The sequence below is a fragment of the Meleagris gallopavo genome, chromosome 5, assembly GCF_000146605.3.
Source record: "Meleagris gallopavo isolate NT-WF06-2002-E0010 breed Aviagen turkey brand Nicholas breeding stock chromosome 5, Turkey_5.1, whole genome shotgun sequence".
Taxonomy (NCBI): Eukaryota; Metazoa; Chordata; class Aves; order Galliformes; family Phasianidae; genus Meleagris; species Meleagris gallopavo.
This window is the reverse complement of record NC_015015.2, coordinates 45,163,560-45,180,404: the sequence shown is the minus strand read 5'-3', so window position 1 is coordinate 45,180,404 and position 16,845 is coordinate 45,163,560.

Below are 16,845 nucleotides of genomic sequence, written 5' to 3'. Positions count from 1 at the left end.
AATAGAATCACAGAATCATAGAATCAAGGAATCACTCAGGTTGGAAAACACCTTGAAGATCATTGAGTCCAACGACGACCTAACCATACTACCCTAACTCTAACAACCCTCCACTAAATCATGTCCCTGAGCACCACATCCAAACAGTTTTTAAACACAGCAAAAAACATTTTCTAAGCACAAAAAATTTGAAACTGCCTGCATCACAAAAAAAAAAAAACACCATCACCAACAACAAAAAAAAAGGTGTTCCAAATAATTTGTCTTCTCATTTTTATTCTATAGTAAGAAAACAGGGAATTTTAGGCAATGTTAAATAAGTCTAGCTCATATATCTTAAGTTAGTTCAGTGCTTTGTCACAAAGCTGGATAGCATGCAATATAGGAATGCAAAGATATGAGGGTTGCGGGAAAAACACCAAATAAGAAAATGATAATTGTCTGCAGCTAGAGAGATTGTGAGAGCTAGGGAGATACACTATTTACACTTTAGTTGGGCTAATTTCTGCTTTGTTGTAACTCTTGTCAGGATGTGATTCATGGGCCACAGGTCTTCAAGATATCAGAAGGGCATACCGGAGTAAAAGATGCACACATGCATTTCCACATACAAATGGAAGTGTGCAAGCTACAATCCAGAAATGTAAAAGGTATATAACATTGCCAGTAAGTATTCTTCTTGAAAATAATTGCCATAAAACCTCACAAAATTGTCGTTTATATCTTTATAAAAAGACTAAGTGACCTTTGAATTTAAAAAGTTATTAAATGCCACAATAGTATTTTTACATTATGTTCTTCACATTTCTTCGTGTGGGTTGGAGGAGCACAGACAAGAATTTTTAAAAATCATTATGATATTTGCTTCAAATTGCAATCCTTCTAAAGCGTTGGTCCAAAAACATTTTGCTAAAAATATGGTTAGAGGTCACAAACTGTTTGAGAAGAAACAGTGGCACGATTAATTACTGAGAAGCAAATCCTGACTCAGTAGCCTTCCTTGTGTTGCCATCCACCACAGTGCACAAAGAATTATGCTTCCAATCACATCAAAGTGTTATCTTGCAGTGTGACTATACTGACACCAGGGAAAAATGTGGTTACTGCAAATTTATTTCCTTTTTTTCTTTCATTCACATTTCACAGTATTTTCCGTAGTGGAAAGACATGTACAGATAAAACAAAAGGTGTGGGTTTTTTTGTTTTTGTTTTTGCTTTAATGTACCCTTACTAATCTTTAAAAGGGTAGTTGCTGTTTTCTAAGAAGAGCAGTACAACACTCCAGAGTTGTCTTTGTTCACCCATTACTACACATTCTAAGAGCACTTAAGAAGATCTGCCAGGTTACCTCAGAGCAATGTTTATTTTAGGAGAGCAGTACAATATACTACTGTATAGAGTGCTATTAAAAGTTAGTTGGAAATAAAAATGGTTTTAACAGGTTTAAGATCTTTCCAGTTATCTTTACAAGTTGGACTCTTTTTGTACTTGATTAGATAGGCATTTAAATTTTTGCTTATGAATTCCTGGAGAATGCAGTGAGTATAAACTGGAGAGAATCAGCTATAATTTTTATACTCAATCCATTTGATGAGAAAACTGATTTGATCAATAAAGATATTACACCTCTATCTAACAAATTCTATGTGAGATAGGGCCAAAACCGAAGTTTTTCTCACTCAGGGAAGGTATAATGAATGCTGCTTCATAATAGCATGAAATGAAAGAACTTAATAAAACTAATACCTGTTTACCCCCTATAAAAATGAAGAATCAGACTTACAGATGTTGACTGAAGTTTGTTTAGCTGGATGCAACAAAGGAGATGTTTAATAAATGCCACAGACCTGGATTTCCTGACTTCTAATTCAGTATTACAAATTACAAGGCCATTCTTAATGACACTATTCAAAACATAGTAAATTCAAAATTAATATGCAGAGGGAAGAAATGTGTTTGTAAATCTTGCAGCTTTTTGAAAATATTCTCTGTTCATTCCCCACATTAGCTAAATTGTCAAAGAAGAAATTGAATATAGGGAAGAAGAGGTCCAAACTCTACAGATTAACCACAAATTGAATAAAGAAGAGATGGAGTATTAGAGGAGTTAATGAAATGTTGTGGAAGGAAAGTGACATAGTCAGATCTTTTGAAAGTTTCACTTTGTTTCCTAAAGTTTTCTGATGCTAACAGACATGTAATTTGAAGCTGTTAAAAGGAATCATTTTAAATAACTTGAAGCTTCTAAGACTAAATGTTGTTTGAAGCACGTTAAATTAATCCCAATTAAAGGATTTCCATGAGTTTCTAAACTATGTTTTCTTTGGTCAAGGTCCAAAACTCAGAGGCATGGGCAGTTCTTTTTTACTTAAAAATAAACAACCAGACTGTCTTGGATGTGAAGCGTTTTCATCCATCTTAGAAGCTATATTTATAGGTACGCACACATTTTATCTGTGTAACAGTGGATATCCTACAATGTAGATACATTCACATGCAGACAAACAACAGTACATGGAGCCTAACTATAATAATACAAAGAACTTCTGTTTATCATCAAACATTACATGTGAAAGAATTATTATCTATCCTGTTGCAGTGCAATGCTTTTTCCTATAATGGAATTTTACTCTGCAAATTTATTTTGGTATTAAAAGGTTCCACTTTATAATGTCTATGGTTCAATCAGTGATCTAAAAGGCACTTAAATGCTTTGAACAAGATACATAAAACGCTTTTATTGCAAAAGCTTTGCTGTATCTACCAATTTTACCATTGATCTCTTTCCATGTAAGGCAGTTCTGGAAGCTGCCCATGCTGTATAAAATCACATGGTGGCTTTTGATCTCCAGCTGGTGATTAAAGCACATTATGGAGGTTTGAAATTTTCTTCTGGTCATTAGCATACCTCCAAACACTTCTCTGCTAAATTGCAGTGGTGTTCTCACTGCGTGCTATTTAAATAAGAAACCAGGAATGTATAAACTTATTATCCTTTGTAGCTCAGAGTATACAGAACTCTTGAATGAAGTGAGCTTACCTTTAGCAATAGACTAACTGATCAAATAATGCTTTCTTAAGGTGACTATGCTCTAGCAAAATGCAGGGAAGAATGAGGCTATGTATTTTTTAAACTCTCTTTTGATGCAAATAGGCAGAGCTCCGTGCTTTGCAAGACCTTGTGTAATTACTCCCGATCTGCAGTTCCGTATTTCCCACTGCTTAAAGACATTGCCATTGCTTCCAAGATCACTAGGTTAGCATAGGTTTTCCACAGTTAATTTTTAAACAACTGCAGCAATTATTCGGTGGCTTGAAAATATCAAAATATATTTTTTTTCCTCCACTTTTTCAAAACACTTTTGTATGGTGGGAAAGATAACAAATCATTTACCATATCCATATATCCATTACCTTCTTTAGCAATCTCTTTGGCATTTTCTTTTGCATAAAATAAATGAGGATGTCAGTTTATATATTTATATTTCACTTTGTTGTATTACATCACATTGCATTTATGTATTTTTACTATAGAAACCAAAGTTTACTGAATGGTACCCAGGTACAGAGAGTAATGTTACAGCTGTTCAAAGAGTTTACAGTAAATAGATACCAAATATATTCTAAAACTTTCTGTTAGTTCTAACCTGTTCTTTGCTCCCCAAATAATAGATGAAATGCAGGTAACTTGGTTTCTGACACATCAGCAGCTTCTAAAAGGGGATAAAACCTGGAGAACAGGGAAAAATAGTGGCCTGGAATAAAAGTTGCAGTAGTGAAGAAGGCATTTCAAAGTAAAAGTTGTGGATGAGATGGGCAGCAGAGTAGCAATATCAGCAATTACCATTGGAGCAGTGAGGCTGCGCGGCTGTGGCTCTGCTCCATCCCTCTCCTTGTGCTGTTGCACAGCACCTGGAATTGTTTGGATCAAGGAAATAACAGATTCTGATCTCTACTTTTATCTAAAACATGGAGGAAGAGCAGAGCTACAGGGTGAATAGGTAACCTTTTTCTTTTACATCCAAACAACATCCTAAATACCTGAGATCTTTCATAAGGTTGGACACAACAGTTTTTACTGTTTTTATCCAAAAAGTTTATTGTTCAGAGAACAAAAAAAAAGCAAAAAAAAAAACCCAAAAAACAGCATATTATATGCTTTTTCGTATGAAATTTTAATTTCCATTCATATATACATAAGTATTTGACGGATTAATTGCCTTATATAATCTTTTGTTAAGGAGAAGTGAGGAGAGGTGGCAAAAGTCATTTAAGAGAAGGTATCATATCATAAAAAATTAAAAACAAACTATTGCATATTATTATAATCCACACTTCTCTGTCTTCTGGCAAGCTGTTTTATCCAGAACTAGCTGTCTGGAGAAGAAAAAACACTGACTGCAGCTCTTCTGTATGCAGACATAGCATGGAATTCTTCCTGTCATGCTGCTGCACAGTATACTCTTGGTGTTCGTGACCACACTAATCTACATAAAATTTACATGACATGTAACAAAATATATGATTTGCATAAGAGCTTGTTTTCTCCTAGTCCCTAATGGTAGAGAAGGTCTAAAAAGTTGCTACCACTAGGTGTCTCATTGGTTTCAATATACTCTAACCCAAGCGCAAGAAACGCTCAACAAAATTTAACAAAAATACAGTTAATTACCACTGACATTCCCTCCTTCGTTACACCAGCACACCCTGAATTTAATCACATGCATTATTGTAATCAAGCTGTCAATCAGATTCTGAAATATTTCATTTTTTTACATAATTACAGCAGAATCCCGAAAGCCCGTCTAGAACATGGATATGGCAAGATTGATATTGTGTTACAGAATGTGATCTGACCAAAAAAAAAAAAAAAAGGTGCTTCTGTGCAAAAATTAAGGAAACACTGAACTGCTAATGCATATACTCTGCAAATACATTGCATCAGTTAGAATATCAAGAGTTAATGGAACTGCCTTCCCATTCACTGAATAACATACTAATTCTTGTCATGCTTTAAATGCTTAAATGTTGTCCGTGTCATTTTTATTTTTGTTTAAAAACCTATATATTTAATTTGCTTTGTTGGTATCAACTGTATGGGAGGCTTTTTTTGCTTTTGGGCTTACAGCCTGAAAGGTAACAAATGAATTAGAGAACCAACCAGCAAAGAAATGAGATGCCAAGAATACAGTTGGGCTTATGTTGATGCTACTCTTGGACAGTCCCATCTGTGGGAGTCTACAAAACTATTGGGGCATTCACAGCATCACAGAATCACAGGGGCTGGAAGGGACCTCTAGAAATCATCAAGTCTAGCCCCCCTGCTAATGCCGGCTGCAAAGGTAGGGATCAAGACAGGTCTTCGATATCTCCAAAGAAGGAGACTCCACAGCCTCGCTGAGTAGTCTGTTCCAATGCTCCATCACCCTCACTGTAAAGAAGTTGTTCTGTATATTTGCGTGGAACTTCCTACATATTTTGGCCATTGTCCCTTGACCTATAACTACACATCACTGAAAAGAGTCCTGCCTCATCCAATTGCTTCCCACCCTTTAGGTATTTATAAGCATTGATGAGATCCCCTCTCAGCCTTCTCTTCCCCAGGCTGAACAGCCCCAGGGCTTCCATTCAAGGTTGCAAACAACTTACATTTATGATGAGACAGCCATCGGACATAGTGACATAATTTTCCAAAATTCCATGTTCCCGCTTTCATTCCATGTTCCTGCTTTTTGGTATAGGGTGGGGAGTATACTTTTGATGTTAGCACTTCAGAACATTCAAGATGCATATAGAGGTTGAAAGCTCTTTAGATGGGCACCGATCTGCCAGCAATTACAAAGGCTCGCCTGACCACACAACACAGGCTGCTGTCTGTCTTATGTGAGTACAGAGATGACACAATTTCTCTTACTTTTGGAACAGTAGTTTGTCTTTTAACCAAGGAGGTAATTTTTTACCATCTGATGACTATTTCATGGCCTTTGTGAATGACTTTACAGATCCCAGCCTGATTTGATGTAGATTTGATGTCTCCCTTCACAAAAACAACTGTCACAATTGGCAATGGTTGTCACACATGCTGGCAGCAGCAAGGGCTCTGAATGAACAGGCTGGGGGCAGGAGAGTGTTCTATTGGCACCAAGGGGAGAGCTGAGGATGGGAGGTTTGCAATAGCATGGACAGAGCTGTTAATTTGAGCATCTTTCACGTGACCAGTGATTTTTGGTTTTAAAGCCACTTTTTTGGATATTTCAAAACTAGGGTAATTTGATATAATATATTTAGATAGCTTAAAACAATCTTTTATCCAATAGCAAATTGATAATGCATTTCTTCCTTTCTGGTGATGGGTGAGGTTAACTCCAAACAAATTTTGCAGTGGAGACATATGTAAGGCTTTTAAGAAGTTATAGAAGCACACATGTAACTTCACACACAATCCCAGCATTTTTCCAACCTCGACCTCAAGAGGTACACTACAAATGTGCTCCTTCTCTCCATGTTCAATCTGTCCTCAGGGTCTCATTTGCTTATTTTACATAAATTGGAACTGGCCCTGTTATTCAGAGAAGTACTGTTTTAGTTGGGTATTATCACAGCTCCTGAGATCTCTGTTTATGAGATCTGCGGGTTTTTTTTTTTTTCTAGCCTAGTTCCCGTATTTTCATGCAGACATCTGTTGAAAGCATTGAATTAATTAATGTACTAGTAACAACTAAGAAAATATGCTTAATGAGCTTTGTCCTCTGCCACAATGAACTTATCAGGGCACTAAGAGAAGCTGAATTGATATGGTCTCTCTCTCTGTTTTATGCCTCACTGTTAAAAATATGTTATATTTCTTCCTTTTCAGTCCATTAACTCTTTCCCTTTAAACACCTAAACCTGGCTTCATCTACACATATGAAAGACACAGTGCATGTTCCATGTTCTGCATTCACTGCAGACTGGCAGCTTTTTGGCAGGAGATGCCAAGCTTTGTCACTCTCCAGTTGCTTATAGCTTGTATTAAATTATAAAATGTTGGGAGAAAAGTGTTTGCTATCTATTGTTGAAACAGCTAATTTTGTCAGTAAAGACCTGGCTTTGAAGATATTCAAATGGTATTAAACCTACTTCAATGATATAAATAAAGAAGCAAGTTCAGCAGTTTTATGGCACCATATACTGACAATATTCTAAACTGTCCACTAAACATTTTTCATTCTCCATGGAATATCAACATACTGACTGCAATCTTTCTATCTACGTTCTTTTACTTGCTAATAATCAAATTGCAGCCATCGACCTTTTCATTTAGAACTACTTGATCCAGAAAGTAAGCACCGCCATTTGAAACAATTTTGTAGCTATCTTTGATGGAATGTAACTTTTAAATTGTTGAATTGTAAGACTGCCACCTCGTAAACATATTATAATGTATATTGGCCAATTTTTTGCGAACAGCAGAATAATAATGTACTTTAAAAACAGTTTGAAATGCATCTTCTAACATATAAAGCAGGGAGGATGACTAAAATGAGAACATGGCATTTCACAGCAAACTTAGTGAAAGCTTGTGAAAAACTACAGTATCTCATCACCACACTGGCTACTTTGGCTGCAATACAGTCAATACTGTATTGACTATATTGAAAGGCTGTAAGTATAAAGCATTCCAGCTCTCTTGATGAAAGTAACTGAGCTGGACCAAAATTGATGGCTAAAAGAGTAAATCTTCCAGATTCATGAATCTTGCATAACTCATTCTTGAATATTTCTTAGAATTGTGTCCTGTGTCCTTCACGATTGTAAACTTTGCTTTTGCTTCATTTTCTAAGAGTCTTTTGAGAATGATCATTAAAGTAATAGCATATTTTTAATACATAATTTATCTGCAAAGCCCTAAAATAGAGCTTGCTTTGCCTGCATTTCTAGTTCAGGAAACTCAAGAGGGAACAACTTTTTAATGGATTAGATCACCTCATCAGGTGTTTAACACCTTTTACTAAGTTATTTCTTTAAAGTTGAAAATGTTTCCTAGGTGTTTGCTGTTGATTTGGATTTCTATGGTTTTCTGAAAAAGAGGCCAGGTCTGCCTGCTTCAGGCATGGGTTTGTTGGCCCCATTTACTCAACACTGCATGCAGGAATAGCTAAACTAGCCCAAGTGCAGACACCAGGTCTTGCTGTCTCTCATGAAGACTATTACCCAGACCTTCATTCAAGCATGAAAATCTCCCTCCTTGTAGTCATTAGCCACAGAGAGCCTATCAAACATAGATGCTATCTTGCTTCTACATCTTCATTAAGATCTTGCCATTCGTTTTTGTATGCTTTGTCAAATAAGATATAATATCTTTTCATTCAAATGTTGTTTCTCACTTCTTTAGATTACCAGAACTCCTGCCAGATAGATTAAATAAATATCATCATCCATCCCACCACTAAAAAGCTAAATGTAAGATAAAGGTTGCAAGTTATTATAAGGCATAGGAACAGCTTTTACAAAACACCATTTTTAGGTGTTTGGGTTTTTGTTGTCTTTTTTTTTCTTTTTTTAATTAACAACCTAGCATCATAAAAATCAATTTGTCTGTCTTTAATGTGGTCATTTTTACCAAGGCAATGTGAATGCAGAGTGAATACAAACCATTAGAGGTGCAATATAATAATATTTTATGCCCTTTCAATTCATTGTGAATTGTGAGTAAACAAAATAGAACATTAAAATAATTCAACTTCCTACTATATTCCAACAGATGAAATAGCACACACAAAAAACTAAAACTATCATGAAAAGTAACACATAGAAAGATTCACAAAACCCACTGAAGTTGTTCCAAGAAAGAGCCAGAAGGGACATTTGCCTAGAAAAGCAGGAATCCTGGGGATTTAACAGACGAGTGACAGCAGTGACAGCAGGTAGGAGTGGGCAGCTGAGAGGTTTGGTCTCGTGGCAGGGAGAGAAGCACTGCACCTGGTGTTTCTGGGCACTCATGTTGGTGGGAAGCAGGTAAAGCAGTGAGTGAGGGCAGAGAATCCAGACAGAAGAGGGCAAGGAGAAAGCTGAAAATGCTGGAGAGAAGGGCTGGCCAACTGGAAAGCCTTTTCAAATCAGCACTGATTGGAGAAGAAAAGGACAGACAGGAGGAGGAGGAGGAGAAGAGTATGATGTAGCTGTCTCAGAGGTCTTCCACCACTCTAGCAAGTATGAATTTCTCCAGCTGAGGAAGGAGGGAAACTAAAGCAGAAAAGGCAGCAGGTAGAAGATCCTTGCCAGCTTCAATCTCCCAGCCAAATTTGTTTAGCATGGCCGTGCATGCTTTGGCTGGCACCTGCTGAGCTGACCATTTGTGATGGTTCAGAACAGCACTCCTTCCCTTCTCACTGCATGAGATGATCTTGGGACACTTATGGTCAGCATGTAATTTAGAAGGTTATATGGTGAAGCTGTAATTCTTGGAAACAAAAAAAGTGAATCATACACACACATACAATTAAGTCTATACAGAAGAACAGTTTTTGCCTGTTACCATGCACTTTAAGTCTTGCAATACTGTGAGTAAAATTTCAGTGCCACCTCTCTTTAGAGCAGCCTCTCAGTCAGTGCTGAACTATGACACACCTGTGGCATGATACAGCCCATTGTATCAGTTCTCAAACATTTGTGACTCAGAACTCAACAAAGCAGCTCCACTAACGAAGACTTGCTATTTCATCATGCAAAGAGTTATAATAGGTAAAAATTTCAGGCATCTACTTATTTTTGTTTTAATTTCACATGGAGACACTCCTCCAGCATATGCACACGTCCTAATCTGGTTAAGCTAGTGGTAAGGAGTAGCCACAGCCCGTAGCTGCTCCTTAACACATAAGAGATAAAGCAGATTCTGAGGTGGCAATGACAAAGTTTGCATTTCCCTGTTTTTAGTTTCTCAGTCATCATGAAGCATACTGTGCTGCTCAAAGCCATTTTTGCTCTCTACAGCAAACAATTTACTTCTATCTTTTACAGGAGTCTTTAAAAGCAATGTATCCAAAGAAAACTTCACGCGTCTCGATAACATGACCATCATGGCCATTTCATATCCATAGCAGAATATATTAAAATCCTCCTTGAGGAACAGTTTCCTCACAACCTCACTTACATTTAACTTGCACTACTAGCAGAGATTTCTGTTCTGACACATTGAGCCATCCAGTGGCACAGATTGAAACAAACTACTACATGTGCTTGTTAATACATTTCTGCAGTCATTTCCTTATATGAGATTTATATTAGTGATTATGAAAAAAAATAACCACAACAATAAAATATCTGTCTAGTGATTATTGTAAACTGAACTGAAGGGAATAAAAATTTCTAATCATTTACAGTTGAGCAGAAGTGGTCTCCTGACATTGATTTAATAGAGAAGAAGATTGGAAAAAAGAAAGAAAATAGGCTTTTAAGTCATGATAGTGGCAGCTGGCAGCATCCTGGTCCATTCTGTTACCTCTGAAGAGAATAAAATTTATTTAGGTTTAACTAATATTCTGAAATCCTCTGACTTAGCTTGTCTCTCTTTTGTGTGTCTCTGAGGTTCACCTCATCTGGAATTAAATGGTATTTTCTTCTCTAACTTTAGAAAAGCATATCTCAACTTCATTTTGCAATCTTTTTTCATCTGACTTCCTGTAGTCACCCATTTGTTCTTATCCACAGAGTAGTCTCTTAATTTTTTCATCATGGTAGCATTAAGTATAATTTAAAGCAAAATAACAAACAAGTTGAAATAGCATAGTATAATATGATCAAGGAACAGTTTCAAGAAGTCTTTGCTGTTGTCTGCACATAATCTGATTCCAATCAAGTGAATCTCAATGGCAATTTTACTTCACACAAGATGCCCTTACTCCACCCAGATCTGCACTAGCTTCAGCAGGGCTGTGAGAAAAGAGACTCAGAGGTTTTACAAGCTTTATCAATGCCCACCTACCTCTTAATATGTAAGTACTCCTGATGTGACATCTTTGTCACAATAATAGATATAAAGCAAATTTTGGATGGAAAATTCCAAGTCCAATTTTCAAGTTCAGTGTTTAGGTCATGCATCTGCCCTTAAGCCATCTCTTTATACGTCCATGCTTTTCTACCTACAGTGGTTAATATCAGATGTCAGTCCTTGATGTCCTGCAAATTCTTACTATAATTGTTTGAAGTTGCTTAATTTGTTTCAGATTACCTTTTGTCAGTGTTATATTCTTGCAACTGCAAAACAATACTTAAGTATTTTAAATAGCAGAAGTGTCTACACACAGAAGCAGAGTTCCAACCAATGATGGCTTTAATGCCACTGGGGGCAAAAATCATCCCCACTGAGAGCAATAATTAAGTATAGTGTGAGTTTGGGTTTTATATTTTAAAAGACTGTGAGCAAATCAATTGTTGAATAATGATGCTATAGCAGTAGCGAGTAGAGCTTGGCTTAGCATGGGCAAAGAAGAAAGATCATTAGCAAATAAAATAGGGAGCACCTCAGGGGACACGCCTACAGACAGTCTGTCACCTACTGGTTTTAACATTTCATTTCAAAATTTAATTAAATATCCATTTCTGAATGCCTAAATAAAACCAGCCCCTCTGCATAGCGTCAACATGCATCAGCTCTCACTGATAAACATGAGGCTGCAAAGATGTTCCTCCTCTAAACTTTTTGAGAGTTTAGTAAGAAAATAGCCAGAAAGCCTATTCATAGTTCAGCAACCCAACAAGAAATCTAACAAAGGTAAACAATATTAATACTAATATGCAACCAGATGTACTGGAAGCATTAACAGTGCTATGCAAAAACTATGTATGAAGGAAAAATATTTCGCACTAACTTAGCAAAGGACAGGGCTGAAAGTATCTGGTATCAGTGGTTAATAAGGAAATGCTTCATTGATCACAAAAACAATGAAAGTCATCTATCATTCTAGTAAAATTCCTCTAAAAGAAGATAAAGCTGTGGTTACAGTTTGCCCACCCTTACTGACAAGTATTGTTCACCTACACATTATATAAGAGAATATGAAAGTACAATCAGCCGTACTTAAAACACACGTAGGCCTAATTTTTTCTGAAGAGGTGTTTTTCAAAGGGAGTAAAACCCTGTCTTATCCAGACTTATTTTTTCAAGAAATTATGGATAGACTTAATTTCAGAATAATGAAAATGAGCTATTCTCTGATAAAACACAATGTTCACTAGTTTAAGGGAAAACATTTACTTTAAAAAGCAAATTTTGAATAACATTAGGATCTACTTTGTCTGATCAAACTTTGTAATTTATCTTGGCAATCACTACAAACACTATAAATAACACTAGAAGCATTCAACATATAAATAATTAAGAACCATTTTAGACTTTATGGGATGCCAATACTGATTCAGTGCTCAGTGTTGAGAAAGAGCATTGCAGAATCTCACTGTCACCAGAGCATCATAAAGAGTGAAAGATGCAAAACAAAAAGAAATAGTTCTGTTCTGGGGACTGGTTAATCTCTAATGATCAATCTCTTTAAAAAGTAAAGGCAGCAAATCAATACAATGTGCAGATGGTGATGTAGGTGTACTCCACCTCACAACGTACAATCTTGAAGTCTGCTTTTTCTTACAAAGGCAATCAAGGTTTGGAGGAGAGTGATGGCAAAGAGCACGCTGGAGTTTCAGAAGCTCTTACAACTGAGCTTTCATTTTCCATCAGTTAAATATACCTACAGCTTTTTGAAATAGTTGTCAGCTTCTCAGAAATATGACTGTTGTGCAAATGCAAGAGATACCTTAATTACTGGTGTCAATGCATTTTCACCAGGGGTTTGTAGGCTCAGCAGTTTTTATACTTTGCAACTAATTCAACACAACTGTAGTAGCTCAGTTATGTTCTGCAACAGGTGGGCAGGATGACACTGTGAGCCATCTGTCCATTCGTCTGTCTTAGAAACATATCCCTTAATTTCAATAATACTCAGACATCATGTCATTAGATAGCTGGTAAAATCGTCTCTGTTTATAGATGGGCAATGAAATGAGGCCTGGGGTCTTCCTTCAGGTTAGGGTTGAAGCTTGCTGTGTCAGTTCCCTTTGTGATAACAGCCCAGCTTTCCTTCACCCATGACCATATCTCTGCCTACAGAGCCTGGTGCCTGCAGCTGACACACTGCTGGAAGGCATCAGCCCTCCTTACTGTCTTTGCAATTGCACAGCACTGTGTTCTGGAGGAGGAATCCATTTGGTTCTTTAGGATGTCATCATGATCCTAAAGAATTGCTACAAAAAGACATGGAAGCCACTAAAGCCACTTGCTAATTCAAATATGGTGGGAGTAATGATATTAATATACATGGCAGTATATACCTATTACCAAGGTAACTCCTATTTGTGAGAGTTAGCCTCCCATGTCTCTGCATAAGAGGGCTTCTGAGGGCTAAGAATGGGGATATGCTTTCTCTCTTTTTTATATTATCATCAATATTTCCTCCTTTCTTCAGAAGTAAAAAGGTCTGGGCAAACAGAGAATCTTTTCAGTATGGCAGATTAAGAATTACAAAATTTGTGCATGGTGTTGAACATGTTTGAACAAAGTCATACTGAGAAGGCTGAAACCAAGTGAATGTGCAGCCAGAACTGTAGCAGAATACTAAGACTCTGCATACATCTCCTATCAAGAATTTCCAGTGGGCAGAAGGGGCTACACACTTCCAAATGGACAGTGGGAAGATGTAGCTTGCTTATGCTCTGTGACAGGGATTGCTGTTGAAGCACTGAATTAACTTCTGAGCTGTGAGGCAGTCAGTTGGGGCATTAGCAGTGCCAGGACACCGTGTTAAGGCTTTACTTACAACTGTGAATCCTTGTAACACAACACACAGGAAAACATGTCTCTTGGCCCCATACTATTGGAGTTGGGCTGAATGATCTTAGAGGTCTTTTCCAACCTTTATGATTCTATGATTCTATTACTAGATTTGCTTGGTGTAATAAATGCCTGTATTTTGGCACAAGAGCAATGGAGCCTTGCTGCTCTCAAAGCACCATAAAAATCTCATAGTAGCAGAGATGCCAGCAATGGCTCCTGCGCTCCAGAACCCTGTGATCAGCACCATGCCTGGGGCTGAGTGAGAGTATCATAGAATCCTTTAGTTGGAAGGGACCCGTAAAGGCCATCTTGTCCAATTCCCCTGCAATGAACAGGGACACCTACACAGTTCGATCAGGTTGCTCAGAGCCTTCTGCAGCCTGACCTTGAATGTCTCAAGGGACAAGACATCCACCACCTCTCTGGGCAGCTTATGCCAGTAGATGGCAAGGCTCAAAGCAGTCGTATAGCTATGCACAACAGAAAGTAAACTGTATAGAAGAAAATGCGTAGAAAACCCTGTAGGCAGCCTTGCCTCCCCATCCAAGCTGTGCAGGGGTAGCATGTAGCTGGCACGATACATGAGCAGGAACAGGACCTGCTGTGCTTAGGGCTGCACTGCTGCATCCACCTCATGCTCCTGCCACAAGTGTGCTGCTTCTGCATTGAGATTGGGACTGAAGCAGAATTAACCTTGAGCTCTCTTCCCAGCAAGCAGGAAGCCAAAGCATACTTGGAATTGGGAGCTGCCAAGACAAGCCCTTGCTCAGGGCAATTCCAGGTGGACACCACAGCAAAGTCACTCGCACCTGAGGTCACGCAAAGGCAGCACTCCATCTGCTCCCTGAGGAAGCCAACACAGTGTTAAAAAGTGTGTGGGATGCACAGACCGTATTGGACTTTAGACAGGAAATTATCTTTTCAAATTTTGGTTGAGCGATAAGAAGCTTTTAAAACTAAAGAAATGAATGATGTATGCAAAGCTGTACTTGAAATGATTCTGGTGTTGCAAATTGCCATGCTCTTACTGTGGAGCTGATGAAAATAAATGAAGCTCTGCGTTGCTGGGCTTTTTCCTCCCCCTTCTAATAAATGAAATGAAAAAGCCCCATTATTGTGCCACCTGCTTCAAATTCCTAATTGTGGTAACTGAATTCTGAAATTGTTTGTTAGCTGTGTAATATCACAGGCATTAAAAATACTGAGAGGCTATTAAGTTCTTTAAAACACAGCACCGGATAAAAAGGTGCAGCTATCTTCAGATTTTATTTCCATGAAATAACTTTTCCAGTGGAGAAATGTGTTAAAATCCTACAAGTGCATGCTGAAAAAATCCCTGTTAATTTAACAGTTAGAGAAGCTGCAAAGCAAAGACCCAGGAGAGACACATAAGCATATTTCAATATTTTTAAAAGAGAGCAGTATGACATTCTGTTCGTATTTTTCTGGCACAGAAATATAAAAAATTCAAAAGACAAAAGAAATAACGTGAAATTCAAATGTTATATTTCTGATGAACAGGTAAGTGTGTGCCTATAAGCACATAATCTTCCTGTGTGCCTGAGCTATTGTTGCATGTGTGTGCAATCCATCCCATGCAATTCCTAAATTTCAGTTTCTCCTTTTAAAATTGTTCCAACTTAGATATCGACATAGTTTTTAAATTAAAGCAAACAAAAAATCACCCACAAACATGGAGATAATCAAGATGAGCTAAAAAGAAGTCTTGAAATAATTTATCATTACAAGTGATTTTTCTGGAGATCCTAATCCCATTGTTTCAGTCATTTTAATGAGAAAGGACTGAAGCCAGTTCAGCAAGCAGATCTTCTGCAAAAGGTTATCGCCCACACGCATCCTAGAAAGTCTTTTATTTACAAATGCATATGTAGATGCCTACGTATATGTATGTATAAATTACAAGATGTGAAGCAATTTTTTCCCTTCGCTCAACTTCTAATGTGTAAAATCCCAGTGCAGAAATGAGTAAAGGGTTAAGACAACAAACTCAAAATTCAAGTCAGCTGTGACAATATTCAGCATGCTGAACTGCTGAAATCTGCCTGGAATTAGACGTCCCTTTGCCCATCAAACCAAATTAACCGTTTTGTCATTATCGTGCTTAGGAAGTATTTTAGAGTATAGGGGCCTGGAAGGAGGAGGACAGCTCTTGCTTATCCTGACACAGTTACTTCCGAGCTCCGGAGGCAGAAGTCACTGGGAAGCCCCAGAACAAATCCCAGGAACAAAAATTCTTTCTGAGCTTTATGCTGGCTCACAAAGGTGTCCTGGTGGTGGTGAAATCTGGCTTCCTTGAAAAGGAGGAGATATCCAAGTTCAGACAATGTAATCTGAATGTTTTAGAAAGAAGCAATAGAACACTGAAAAGGGAGCAGCCGGAGAGATCCGCTGATAGAAAGGAGTTTAGCAAAGTTAACACTAAACTGATTAAAACAAGAGAGTGATTGCAAGTGGAATTTAGCAGATGCTATTTAAATAAATTTTTAAAAGGTTGCAAACAGGCAGCAAAAACAGGTCTTGTAGGGATTAAGAGGAGCTGAATAGTTACGCATCTCCAGTTAATTTATTTGATTATTTTGCCTCTTTTGTTGTACACAGATTGTCAAACCACAAACTCCGAGTTCTGTTTTGATTGATATTTAAAGTGATATGATGATTAATTTGCACGTACACATTTTAGCTCTTGATTTGCTTGCAAACTAGCTATTGCAATTGCTAGTGTGATTACGTGAGAGCTGTGCTTCCCAAAGAGCCCAAACCCGGGCCCTGAAGACAATGTCTGCCCAGAAGCCCATGTAGGCCGTTTACTGCCAGAGCTGCCCCTCGGCTGGAGTCATCCTCAGCCACTAAGAGCTCCAGAAACAGCCACAGAAAGAGCTGGGCACCTCGACTTGCTGGAGCTGAATTTCCATGTGTGTATCTCTGGAGACAGTGCAATATATTCTTTTTTTCCCTCCCCC